Source organism: Barbus barbus (genome assembly GCF_936440315.1).
Source record: "Barbus barbus genome assembly, chromosome: 31".
In the NCBI taxonomy this organism is placed as follows: domain Eukaryota; kingdom Metazoa; phylum Chordata; class Actinopteri; order Cypriniformes; family Cyprinidae; genus Barbus; species Barbus barbus.
In genome coordinates this window covers 20,535,210-20,549,302 of record NC_136759.1, presented here as the reverse complement: position 1 = coordinate 20,549,302, position 14,093 = coordinate 20,535,210, and the positions used below count along the sequence as shown (strand labels likewise).

The 14,093-nt window shown below is 39.3% G+C and overlaps 1 long non-coding RNA gene across 1 annotated transcript; it reads right to left on the bottom strand.

The window, feature by feature from the left end:
* Positions 1 to 1,526: 1,526 nt before the first annotated feature.
* Positions 1,527 to 9,657, bottom strand: LOC306851791. Its single transcript, XR_013782534.1, has 4 exons — positions 9,484 to 9,657; positions 3,051 to 3,167; positions 2,907 to 2,934; positions 1,527 to 2,824 (listed from the first exon to the last, which is right to left on the bottom strand). It is a non-coding gene; the product is annotated as an uncharacterized lncRNA (long non-coding RNA).
* Between the last annotated feature and the right edge of the window lie 4,436 nt (positions 9,658 to 14,093).

Below are 14,093 nucleotides of genomic sequence, written 5' to 3'. Positions count from 1 at the left end.
TACATTTACATTGCCAGGCTAAAATCTTCTGAGAGTTGTCATGATCTCTCAAAATTAAGAATCTACTCTGAACAGTCTAAACGAGTCATCATTTGAATCCCACTTCCGTGACATCCAATCTTATAACTGCTTTGAACAAATCGTTTGAGAATCATTGGAAAATGAGGTGATATTAAATGCATATTTTGAGAAAACAAAAGCATTTTTGACCTTGCGTGCATGTAAGCCTACCAAAGAAGACTCCAAAAACAATATTAGGAACCTTAAAAATGGCACAATAGGGGCACTTTAACTGACAAAGCGCTCCAAATGATTCAGTGAGACAGCGCAGTCCTGCGAATCAAACTGAAACATGATTCAGATCGTTTTGCAAACCTGTTTCACTGCAAAGAATGGAAAGAATAATTAATGCATGCTAACAATTTGATGCCGCTGTAATTTTTAAGTGTGTACTGAAACTGTAATGATTCATGATTACTCAAAAAGAACACTCACAGTCAATGGAAGCTGCATCATTTAATCACCCACCTTTTAATGTCACACCAAAACCACATGCTGTCATTTTTTCCATGGACCACAAAGGGAATGTGAAGGCTACATGAACAACAGTGCAAAATGCACACCTTAAGAAAAATGTATGTTTGTGTGTGTGTGTGTGTGTGTGTATACAGTGGTCTGAAAAGGTTTTTACTATTTTTTTTACTTTTTATTTATTTATTTGTTTTGCATATTTGTCACACTTAAAAGAGTCAGATCATCAAACAAATTTTAATATCACACAAAGATAACCTGAGTAAATACAAAATGCAGTTTTAAAATAATCATTTCATTTATTAAGGGAAAAAACCTGCCTGGCCCTACGTGAAAAAGTAATTGACCCCTAAATCTAATAACTGGTTGTGCCACCCTTTGCAGCAACAACTGCAATCAAGCATTTCAGATAACTGGCAATGAGTCTTTCACATCACTGTGGATGAATTTTGGCCCACTCTTCTTTGCAGAATTGTTTTAATTCAGCCACATTGGAGGGTTTTCAAGCATGAATGGACTGTTTAAGGTCATGCCACAGCATCTCAATTGGATTTAAGCCCGGACTTTGACTTGCCAACTCCAAAACCTTAAAGGGATAGTTCACCCAAAAATGAAAATGAGATGTTTATCTGCTTCCCCCCAGGGCATCCAAGATGGAGGTGAATTTGTTTCTTCAGTAGAACACAAACAAAGATTTTTAACTCAAACCGTTGCACTCTGTCAGTCCTATAATGGCAGTCAATGGGACCCACGGCTTTGAGAGTCAGAAAAAAACATACACAGACAAAACCAAACTAAACCCTGCGGCTCGTGATGATACATTGAGGTCTCAAGACACAAAACAATCGGTCTGTGCAAAAAACTGAACAGTATTTATATAATTTTTATATAAATATAATTTATATATTTTTTCAGCTTTCTAAAATAATGTGGTTAATTACAGTTATTTCATGATTTAAGAGATGAGTAAATTATGACTTTGATTTGAACGTCATGAGGGTGAGTAAATAATGACAGAATTTTATTTTTAAGTGTTCCTTTAAGTTGTCAAGTCATTGTAGCATGTCAGTGTCTGTGTGGTTTAAAGTGTTTTTTTTTTTTTTTAATCACCCTGTGGGATTTGCATGACCAGATGCATGACCAGCAGATGTTTCTGACAGGCCTGGTCTAAAAAAAGTCACTGGGTTTAAAAAGCTGTTGAACCTCAAATGTTAACTGCTGTCTCTCACTTCCCACAGACCACCACAATGCCTTTCTTGTTGCTTGCCAGCTCAGGAAACAACTAGCATCATAAGCAGCATGAGTTGAACAGCTAATGAAGATCTGTCTGGCTTGTGGTTTAGTGTGCTGCTATGAGATACTGCCATAAACTGAATCAAATGAAAGACAAAGATGATAACCAAAGAACAAAGAGGAACAGCAACAGCAACATAAATGTTCAGTGGAGTCCAAAATGCTTCTACTTTTATCAATTGAATATATATATGTATATGAACAAAACAAATTTGAGTGGAAAGTTGAATTGAAAAATAACATAAAAAACTAATAAAGATAATGTTTGAAGACACACACACATATAGAGGATAATATACTAGACTAATAAATCTAACCAAATATGACCAATTATGGTCACATTTTCCTTTGAAATTACAATCAGATATCATGATATGTGAGCCAAGATCCATGTTCCATCACATACATAATATTGCTTAAAATAAAATATATCACCGGAGAGGACTTCCTTATAAATCACAATGAAGATCTTGTGATCTTTCTACTGAGACTGAAGAGACTAATATTTCATCAATGTATATGGTGACCTTTTGAGGTAATTTTTACTTGGAAACAGTTTGGCTTGAGAAGAAGGCTTTGCTGTGTTTTTGTGGTGACACTGAAACAGTGACAAAATGCATGAGAATGTCAGAGAATGAGAAAAACAACAAGAGAAGCGATTGCAAAAATCAAAATGTGTGCTGTTTTTCCCTAGCTGTGGGAAAATTATTTTAACCAGTTATGAATCATCAACATCCCTAACATCACTAACACCTTTACCTCAGAAACGTGATTCACACTTTTCACAAAAAAAATAAAATAAATAATAGTAATAAATCGACATATTTCATAATAATAATATGGAAATAATTAGTTACAAGTGTTGTAAAATAAAAAAGGTGGTTATGTACACTATTTATAGATTTTGAGAGAATGTCATATGAGCAGTGATGGCCGTTATTTCTTGTCAATGATTCTGCTGATTGAAAATGGAGGTGAAGATTTCTTAATCCCAACTTTCCTGTAAACATACACACAAATAAGCCATGATGAAAATGATTCCACAAATAAACACAAACAAATATTAGTAAGCTATAACTTACTTTAAAATTTCTTCTTTCACTGAAGGCTCTGTCAAAGAAAAGAAAATTAAAAAAAATCATCACTGTTTAATTGCATAGTTGTCTATTAGTTCAAGGACTTTGATGAATGCTGGTTTCTTAGTAAGGAATGAAGATGTTGCTCACTTTTGCACTTGCAACATTTGATTTTCTTGATGCAGAGCTGCACCAAACAGATCAGCATGAAGAATCCCAAGATTCCAAACGCCACGGCTATCCCAATCGACACTGATGTGGAGCTATCTGGAAGATTCCATCACATAATAAACTCAAAATATATGTACAAACTGATCCAGCTCAAAATATATGTACAACTACCCCAGCACACTCCAGCTCACATAATATCCATCCTAAATTGTACAATTTGTGTGTCACAAATTGTAGTATGTTGAAAAGAGTGTCCCAAAGGAACCTGGGTGGTCTACAATTTCTGTTAAGAATACAATATATAGGTCTGTGCATATTCTAATGGCTAATATTTCCCTCAACCTATTGCACTTTGGAAGAGATTTCCGTTTAGAATTGTAAACTTGAATAAAATATGTACAAATTGATGGTTATGTAGAGAGAGATTTAGATAGAGGTGTTTGAGTGATAGTAAATATCTAACCTAATGAAAAGTACTTGTTACATCTGGCTGCAACCGCATTGTGGACTTTTATAAAGAAACATTTGGCCATTAAAGGCATAGTTCATCCAAAAATTAAAATTATGTTATTAATGATTCACCCTCATGTCATTCCAAACCCTTAAGACCTTTCATTCATCATCGGAACACAAATTAAGATATTTTTGATAAAACCTAGAGGATAATATACTAAACAAATAAAATATGACAAGATTTTCCTTTGAAATTTGAATCATATATATACAGTATATATACAGATCATGATGTATGAGTCAAATCCATATTCCCTCACATAGTGTATATAATATTGCTTAACAGGAAATCTATCACCCCAGAAGACTTCCTTGTAAATGACAGTGAAGATGTTGTGATATTTATACTGCGACTGAAGAGTCTAATATTTTGTCAGTGTATATGGTGACCTTTGGCGTCATGTTTATGTGGAATGCACATGCATACGTCATGAATGTGCAAAGGCTGACATGCAAGAGAATAATTTTATTTTAATAAAGTCTTATTTAATAAATTAATTTAGTTTTCTTTGCGCACAAAAACGTATTCTTGTGGCATCGTAAAATTACAACAGAACCACATATGTCATATGGACTATTTTAATTATGTCCTTACTACATTTCTGGGCCTTAAATGTGGTAGTCGCATAGGTGTCTGCAGGGTCAGAAAGCTCTCAGATTTCATCAAATATTTCTTAATCTGTGTCCCGAAGATGAACAAAGCTGAAGATGAGTAATTAATGACAGAATTTTAATTTCCCTTCCAGGAACTCGAGCTGCGTCGAAGCTCTATGGGAACGCCTTCAGTGTCACCGTGCTCTGAATCATGTGTGTAATCTGTCCAATGGAAGACGTCACGTGCAGCAGTGTTAATTTCGTTGACGAAGACGACGATGAAAAATATTCGTCAACGAGCTAAAACTAATATCTGATGATAAAAACTATGACGAAATTTATGCGCGTCTTCGTTAACAAGACGAGACGGGACTAAAATGTTATTTGAGGACTACTGGACATTCAAAATACATCCTATAGGCTAAATTAACAATCTTGTCTTTCAAAATGTGCGTCTCTCTCATTGGATAAGGTGCGTTTGCATGGCAGCCGCGGTGGACGGATAGGCTACCAAAACGCGAACTAGCGATCTGAATCAATGGCCTCAGCAACCGCAGGGTTAGGGTGACCAGACGTCCCGTTTTTCTCGGGAGTTACAATGCATTGTCGATTAACTTAAAGTTAGTGAAGGTGCGATAGGCGGAAACGCGCTGATAGAAGTGCTCTCTCTCGCGCACGCTCCACTTCTTCAGTTCTCATACAGCGCGCGATCAGTTCTCAGTGCTCAAATACACACACAGCAGTCCAAATGTCTCTCATGTAGAGTATCTCACGGAAATACAGTCCGTTATGGTTTGTGAGCTTAAACAGGTGGGTGAAAACTGAATGTATGTCAGTAGGCTATTACATACATACCTTCCGTCTTAAATGGACAGCATTCCTAATTATCTGTCATAAATGTTAACCAACAAAAGATGTTCAATAAATGTATACTTGTTAAGTAAACCTACTGTATCTGAAAAATGAGTTTAATTTATATCTCTACCAAAAAATGAAAATGTATTCCAGTTTTTCCAAATTCAATCCTTGATTCAAATTTCTCATAACTAAGCTTAATTGATTTGGTCTAAAGAGAGAAGAATTAATGGATATTTTCGTTTGAATACTACATATAAAATAGCTACCAAAATAAATTTGTTAACTGCAGTTTGACTAAAAGTAATGACTAAAAGTTGACAAAAATACAATGACTTTTCGTCGACTAAAACTAGACTAAAACTATGAAAGACTCAAATGACTAAAACTAGACTAAAACTATGAAAGACTCAAATGACTAAAATGTGACTAAGACTATTAAGCATTTTCCTCTCAAGATAAAGACTAAGACTAAATCAAAAATGCCTGCCAAAATTAACACTGACGGGCAGGTGACGTAATCGACCAGGAAGCATAAAAGCACGTGTGGTGAAACCAGTGGCGTCACCTTTTTGTCATTCAGCAACCGCTACTCTGTGTGTCTGTCAATTTATGTTGTGAGGCTTATTTAGTGTTGTTTGTCCCTACACAATCACTTGAAATAAGCTTCACAATGTCGAAAGGTGCAGAGAAGACTAAGCACTTGGGCGAGAGCAGATCGCATTACAGGCTGTGTGTTCCATATCATTGCTGGGGATACACAAAGTCCGTGTGTGGTCTGCTTGAGAGCTCTCGAGGGAGCGAACTGCCCGCTTGTGAGTGTTTGTCACTGCGTATGCTTGTTCTCAGACGACTCTCTATGAGGAGGGAGCTTTCACCAGCGTTCCTCGCGGTGCCAGCCCCGCTTTCGCTGGGCAGAGCGGCGGCTGCACTCGTGGGAATCGCAGAAGGATCAGACGGGTTCACCCTATCTCCACCTGCATTCCCCAGATCTAGCACTCTCGCACGGGGCCGGAAGCCCGGGGTGCAGTTCTGGCTCCAGCGAGCGCACTGCGGGGGTCTCTAGAGCTGCTGGTTCGGCCATCTCCTGCCGGTCCTCCGCTTCAGGGCACCGAGCTAGCAGCTCTAAATACACCAGAGGCCAGTCTGGAGAGACTATTTCCCTTAGTAGATTATTTGGCAGCGTGGAAACTACTGCCAAATGTGTCTCAATGGGTCCTGCGTACTGTAGAAAAAGGCTATCGTATTCTCTTCGCTGCCGCCTTTCAACAGGGTGATTTCCACTCTGGTGGGCCCCGAGCAGGTTCTGGTCATGTCTGGTCAAGTTTTTCTGGGTGAACTATGCCTTTAACTAAATGCATTGTAATGCAAAACACAAGACTAGGCCAGCAGATCAATAAGTTGCTGTTTTTGTCTCTCAAATATGGTAGAAATAATTGATAAGTCTCTAAATTAAATTAAATAACATGTTGAGTGTGCATATAAGGTTGTCAGCTGTGAGAAGATAATTGATGGGCCAGTTTACTGTGACAGGATGCGTACAAGCTATAGGCAACAGTACAGTTAAAGACACGATTATGACATGGTAATATGTCCCAAAAACTTCTCAACAAAAACAAAAACTGTTCTGCTACACACAAAACCTCAAGTTACAAGTTCTTCGCAAAACAAGTACATATTTGTATGTAGTATAAGTCAGTAAACTAGGAGCAACATTAGACTCATATCCCTACTCAAAAGGGATCCATGTGCAATTTGGTTGTGGTTGTTGACTTCAAAATACATAATCACTCCTTTATCTTTCCTCTGCATGCTTTGAAAATATAGGCTATTAAAGAACAAGGAAAACACACCACATTACAGATTTTAAAAGAATGACTTATCAAACGTTAATTGGTAGCTATATTATGCTACTTGTTACTGACTGCTGCCATTTTGGTTGTTTATATGTGACATCACCACAGTCAAGAGCAGGAAGTGAAGTAAACAGTCTCTTGAGGAAGGAGGCCATCGAGGTGGTCCCTCCTCATGAAAGAGAGTCTGGGTTCTACAGCCAGTATTTCATAGTTCCAAAGTAGGATGGAGGGTTGCGTCCCATTTTAGATCTGCGTCAGTTAAACCGCTCAGTCATGCGACTGAAGTTCAGGATGCTCACACTGTGGAGTGGAGACTCTTCACTTCATGGTGCAGAGGTTGCCAGCTCGACCCAGCCAACTGCTCGATTGGTACAGTTCTGGAGTTCGTGCAGGCCTGTTCCTCCGCAGGGTTAACCCACTCCACCCTGAGGGTCTACGTGACGGCTATCCGGCCTACCGCGCCCTTCTCGGTGGCCTCTCAGTGGGTAGGCACCCCCTAGTTACATGTTTCCTCCACTACACAAGGAACTTGTACGCCCTGAAGTGAAGTCACTTCATGGTGCGGAGGTTGCCAGCTCGACCCAGCCAACTGCTCGATTGGTACAGTTCTGGAGTTCGTGCAGGCCTGTTCCTCCGCAGGGTTAACCCACTCCACCCTGAGGGTCTACGTGACGGCTATCCGGCCTACCGCGCCCTTCTCGGTGGCCTCTCAGTGGGTAGGCACCCCCTAGTTACATGTTTCCTCCACTACACAAGGAACTTGTACGCCCTGAAGTGAAGTCACTTCATGGTGCGGAGGTTGCCAGCTCGACCCAGCAGACTGCCCGATTGGTACAGTTCTGGGGTTCGTGCAGGCCTAATCCTCCGCAGGGTTAACCCACTCCACCCTGAGGGTCTACGTGGCAGCTATACCGGCCTACCGCGCCCTTCTCTGTGGACTTTTAGTGGGTAGACAACCCCCAGGTACATGTTTCCTCCAGAGGCTGAGGCCTCCGTCCAGAGAGCTTATGCTATGTGGTGGATCCGTATGCTATTGCATAGCCTCGAGTCCTCTGCTCTCCCCCTTCTTGGGGATCAAGACTCACTTCTCTGAAGTTGGCCTTTGGGAAGCAGGCCCCACCCACTTTAGCCACTCGTGGCCCTTTTTCTCGCCCTAGCTGTGCTCCATCCACACTGGGCAGGGATTTGGAAGTCCGGCGGCGTGGGCATCTCGTTCCCATAGCGCTTTGACGCAGCTTGAGTTCCTGGAAGGGAACGTCTCAGCTTACGCATGTAACCATGGTTCCCTGAAGGGAACGAGATGATGCGTCTCGGGGCCATACTTCCGGCATCCCTGCGAGCGGTTGCTTCATTCCTAGAGGCTGACGCCGGTTCCACCGCACGTGCTTTTATGCTTCCTGGTTGATTACGTCACCCGCCCGTGACGTCTCGCCCTTCCATTGGACAGATTACACACATGATTCAGAGCGCAGTCATGCTGAAGGCATTCCCATTGCATCTTCTATGCAGCATCTCGTTCCCTTCAATGAACCATGGTTACATATGTAACCTGAGAAGTTTTTTCTGGGTGAACTATGCCTTTAACTAAATGCATTGTAATGCAAAACACAAGACTAGGCCAGCAGATCAATGAGTTGCTGTTTTTGTCTCTCAAATATGGTAGAAATAATTGATAAGTCTCTAAATTAAATTAAATAACATGTTGAGTGTGCATATAAGGTTGTCAGCTGTGAGAAGATAATTGATGGGCCAGTTTACTGTGACAGGATGCGTACAAGCTATAGGCAACAGTACAGTTAAAGACACGATTATGACATGGTAATATGTCCCAAAAACTTCTCAACAAAAACAAAAACTGTTCTGCTACACACAAAACCTCAAGTTACAAGTTCTTCGCAAAACAAGTACATATTTGTATGTAGTATAAGTCAGTAAACTAGGAGCAACGTTAGACTCATATCCCTACTCAAAAGGGATCCATGTGCAATTTGGTTGTGGTTGTTGACTTCAAAATACATAATCACTCCTTTATCTTTCCTCTGCATGCTTTGAAAATATAGGCTATTAAAGAACAAGGAAAACACACCACATTACAGATTTTAAAAGAATGACTTATCAAACGTTAATTGGTAGCTATATTATGCTACTTGTTACTGACTGCTGCCATTTTGGTTGTTTATATGTGACATCACCACAGTCAAGAGCAGGAAGTCTGTGATTTTAATAAACTCCCAACTTGTGACTAAGAGTTTGACAAAAACACACATATACTTACTAGTCAGAACACACTATTAACTATTGCTAGTTATAAATGTTAAGTGCTAATTGCATGTATTATGCAATGTTAAATGTTGAACGAACACACACATACACACTGTGTCCCTGAAGTTCTGAACACTGTAAACATATTAATTGTAATACATTTACATTTATTAATTCAGTAGATGCTTTTATCAGCAACTTCACAATAAATGTGTGATAACACCAGCATAGTACTTTTAAATGCTTTAAATCTATGAAATGTGATGTTTTCAAGTTAAAAGATCTTATTTGTGAACAGCAATAGCCACACTCTGACAAATTGAGTTTCTTACCCATGATGCCTTTTTCCTGAGAGCAGCTGTACTTTTCTACAATGTGCTCAAAAGAAAAGTGAGATATTCTTTTTTACTTAGAGAAACAAGTCTTTTGTCTGATACAGTGCTAGCTTTCTGTGTCGCTAACTAGACTTGTGTACATCTGTTGATCGGGAAAAGCTGATGTTTTCTAAACTGGTCTGTCTTCATTCTCTGTTTTTTTGTGACATTTTTTTTACATTTCTAAGGCCCACCCTTTTTCACCTGACTACTATCGCTTGTTCTGATTGCTTCTTTAGCTTAGTGGCTTGTATGTTTTAGTGATGACGACATATCTTTCAGTCATGCCAAGACTCCTTCCTCCTTCCTTTTTCATTTGGAGACTCAGAGTTACAATGGTTTCAGTTGAAAATAGAATGTTTTCAGATATGTTCTGTTCTGGTAAATGTGAAGTATGCCACAGCATGTCTTCACCCCATCTTCTTATATACACCTACATTTGTCATCTAGTTTAATGTCACCTATCTGGTAATGAATCAGATGGAATGAGGTTTTGCGTTCTCATTCATTACAGTGCACACTTTGTGGGGGATGATTAGTTTTACGTAAATATGAATGTCAAGTCAAGTCACCTTTATTTATATAGCGCTTTTAACAATGTAAATTGTGTCAAAGCAACTGCACAATATCAATAAAGGAAAATAGTGTGTCAATAATGTAAAATGAAAAGATTAAAAAAAAGATTTTCAGTTAAAGGCATTTCATTATTGAATTCGGTGATGTCATCATCCAGCTGAGTTCAGTTTAAATAGTGTCTTTGCAATTAGGTCAACGATATCGCTGGAAATGAAGTGTCCCCAACTAAGCAAGCCAAAGGCGACAGCGGCAAGGAACCAAAACTCCATTGGTGTCAGAATGGAGAAAAAAATCTTTGGAGAAACCAGGCTCAGTCGGGGGTCCAGACAAACCAGCAGTTCAATTCCAACTGCAGCAAAGTCAGATTGTAAGGGCTCAACTGGTTCCAGTGGTCTTTCCCGATGACTGTCTAAGTGGCGGGGTCCTCACTGGGGATCTGTCTCTGGCGCTCATCTCGGTGTCCTGGTCTCCGCTGACGTTCAGGGCTGTAGAGGTCGTCTCTGGGTGCTGATCCACCATCGGATCTGGTGACTGCAGTGGCCATCTGGGCTGGATACGAACTGGATCGGGTGGCTACGGTGACTGGGGATATGTCCCCAGGCTCATCCAGGTGTCCGGCCTCCGCCGAAGATCAGGGCCACATACATCATCTCCCGGCGCCGATCCACCATCTGATCCAGACACGGACTGAGAAACAGAATAGAAACAGACAAATATCAGCGTAGATGCCGTTATTCTTATAATGTAACGAGTACATCATGTGTTATGGGGAGTGTTCCCGGTTCCGGTTGATCTAATTAATGCAGCCTAACAATCCTTTAATGGATTTGAATAATATAAGTGTATTAGTGTGTTATGTGTAAGCCAGGTTAAAGAAATGTGTCTTTAATCTAGATTTAAACTGAAAGAGTGTGTCTGCCTCCCGAACAGTATTAGGTAGATTGTTCCAGAGTTTGGGTGCTAAATAGGAAAAGGATCTGCCGCCCGCAGTCGATTTTGATATTGTAGGTATTATCAAATGGCCAGAGTTTTGAGAACGCAGCAGACGTGGAGGACTATAATGTGATAAGAGTTCGGTCAAGTACTGAGGAGCTAAGCCATTCAGGGCTTTATAAGTAATTAACAAGATTTTAAAATCTATACGATGTTCGATGGGGAGCCAATGCAGTGTTTACAGAACCTGGCTAATATGTTCGTAGCTACTTCCTGGTTCTAGTAAGGACTCTAGCTGCTGCATTTTGGACCAACTGTAATTTGTTGATCAAGCGTGCAGAACAACCACCCAATAAAGCATTACAATAGTCTAACCTTGAGGTCATAAACGCATGAATTTGTATTTCTGCATTTGACGTTGAGAGCATAGGTCGCAATTTAGATGTTTTTGAGATGGAAAAATGCAGTTTTACAGATGCTAGAAACATGGCTTTCAAATGAAAGATTGCTATCAAACAGCACACCTAGGTTCCTAACTGATGACGAAGAATTGACAGAGCAGCCGTCAAGTGTTAGATAGTGTTCTAGGTTATTACATGTGGAGTTTTTAGGTCTGATAATTAACACCTCAGAATTGTTTTTTCAGAATTTAGCAGTAAGAAGTTACTCGTCATCCAGTTTTTTATATCGACTATGCATTCCGTTAGTTTCTCAATTTGGTGTGTTTCACTGGGCCGCGAAGAAATATAGAGCTGAGTATCATCAGCATAACAGTGAAAGCTAACACCATGTCTCCTGATAATATCTCCCAAGGGTAACATGTAAAGCGTGAAAAGTAACAGCCCTAGTACTGAGCCTTGAGGTACTCCGTACTGCACTTGTGATCGATATGATACCTCTTCATTCACTGCTACAAACTGATGGCGTTCAGATAAGTACGATTTGAACCATGCTAATGCACTTCCACTAATGCCAACAAAGTGTTCTAGTCTATATAAAAGAATGTTGTGGTCGATAGTGTCGAACGCAGCGCTAAGATCCAGTAGAACTAATAAAGAGACACAACCACGATCAGATGATAGAAGCAGGTCATTTGTAACTCTAATGAGAGCAGTCTCAGTACTATGATACGGTCTAAATCCTGACTGGAATTGCTCACAAATACAATTTTTTCTCTAAGAAGGAATATAATTGTGAGGATACTACCTTTTCTAGTATCTTTGACAGAAAAGGGAGATTTGAGATCGGTCTGTAATTAAATCTTTGGGGTCAAGTTGTGTTTTTTTAATGAGAGGCTTAATAACAGCCAATTTGAAGGTTTTGGGGACATATCCTAATGACAGTGATGAATTAATAATAGCCAAAAGAGGATCTATGACTTCTGGAAGCAGCTCTTTTAGTAGTTTGGATGGAATAGGGTCTAACATACATGTTGTTGGTTTAGATTATTTAACAAATTTATGCAATTCCTCCTCTCCTATAGTAGAAAATGAGTGAACTTGTTCCTCAGGGGATCTATAGTGCGATATTGATGCGATATTGTAGCTGACGGCTGCATGGTTACAATTTTATCTCTGATAGAATCGATCTTGGAAGTAAAGTAGTTCATAAAGTCATTACTGCTGTGCTTTTGTGAAATGCCAACACCTGTTGATGCTTTATTTTTCGTTAATTTAGTAACTGTATTGAATAAATACCGGGGGTTACCTTTGTTTTCTTCTAGAAGAGACGAAAAGTAATCAGATCTAGCAGTTTTTAATGCTTTCTGTAGGAAAGGGTATTTTCACACCAGGCTAAACGAAATACCTCTAGTTTTGTTTTCCTCCCTCGGCGTTTGTTTTCCTCCCTTTGCTGCAGAATTTCAACACCACTAACATCAATTCCACGTGACAGTATTAAATCTAGAGTATGATTTCGACAATGATTAGGTCCGGAAACGTGTTGTCTAACCCCAACACAGTTCAGAATGTCTATGAATGCTGATCCTAATGCATCTTTTTCATTATCGACATGGATATTAAAATCCAACAATTAAGAGTTTATCTGCAGCCAGTACTAACTCAGATAGAAAATCAGCTAATTCTTTAATAAAGTCTGTGTGGTGCCCTGGTGGCCTGTATACAGTAGCCAGTACAAACATCACAGGGGATTTATCACTAACACGTGTTTCTCTAGATAATGTTATACGCAGCACCATAACTTCAAACGAGTTATACTTAAAGCCTGCCCTCCGAGAAATACTGAGCATTTTGTTATAAATTGTAGCAACACCTCCCCCTTTACCTTTTGGACGTGGCTCATTTTTATAGCAGTAATCTTGGGGGGTGGACTCATTTAACCTGTCTCGGGCCCACCGGTGGGCCCACTTGCCATTACATGTTTTAAACAGTAATATCTTAGTCTGAACCTAAAGCAATCTTGACAAACTATATATCGTTTGAAAGCTTAAAGACTCTAGTTTTCATATTTGGTGACTGATTTTTTAAATATTTTACAGAGCAACCGTAATTTATTCATTTGTAAGAAGAGTACTCATCAGACTCAGAGAGCGAGAACTAACCTTTACTTTGAAATAGTGATACATATATAAAATCATGAAAAATCAGCCATTCATGTTCATGTCAAGTGTTCAAAAGATAACATTCTATTCTTTGAGGAAAAAAAAGATCTAAAAGTGTTTCGAATATAAAGAAAAAACAATAGGTTCGAAATTTTTGATGCAGCGTGAACTATATAGTACGTCCAGGGTTCTTGTTGCATGTGTTTTATGTGTTTTTTAGAGGATGAATTGAAATCAAATACTGCCATACCACCCTTAATACTTTTGAATGTGATGTCTACATCATACATATTGAGAAAATAATGGAAAAAAACATGTTTCAGATCACTCAAACCATATATGGAAATAGAGCCGCCCTTATATGGTTACTAATGGGGTTTGATGGTCATCTACTGGAAAAGCTTGGTACTACGCCCAAACTAAATTTCACTGAAAGCTCATTTTTTGAGATATCAATCTCAAATTTGGAACACAACTTCTTCAGATTTTTGGTTTTGAT